Raw genomic sequence first — 217 nt, 5'->3', positions numbered from 1 at the left:
TTCAGTTGTTTGGATATACTAAATTATTTTATGTGTGTTTATTACCTCAAAATGCCCTAATTTGATAACTGCAATTTTAAATACCGCATAATCATGGGACGGTAAAATGTTTATACTAAACATTATATGAAAACCTTTGTTTAGGAATTGAAGGAACCACAGATATATAAGTTAGGATTTTCCTTGTGTTAGATCCTAGAAAATAAGCTGTTTGTTC

Source organism: Elephantulus edwardii, unplaced genomic scaffold (genome assembly GCF_000299155.1).
Source record: "Elephantulus edwardii isolate Elephantulus edwardi_28Jun2011 unplaced genomic scaffold, EleEdw1.0 scaffold00369, whole genome shotgun sequence".
NCBI lineage: Eukaryota > Metazoa > Chordata > Mammalia > Macroscelidea > Macroscelididae > Elephantulus > Elephantulus edwardii.
The sequence above is the reverse complement of the archived record's forward strand: the minus strand, read 5'-3'. Positions refer to the sequence as shown.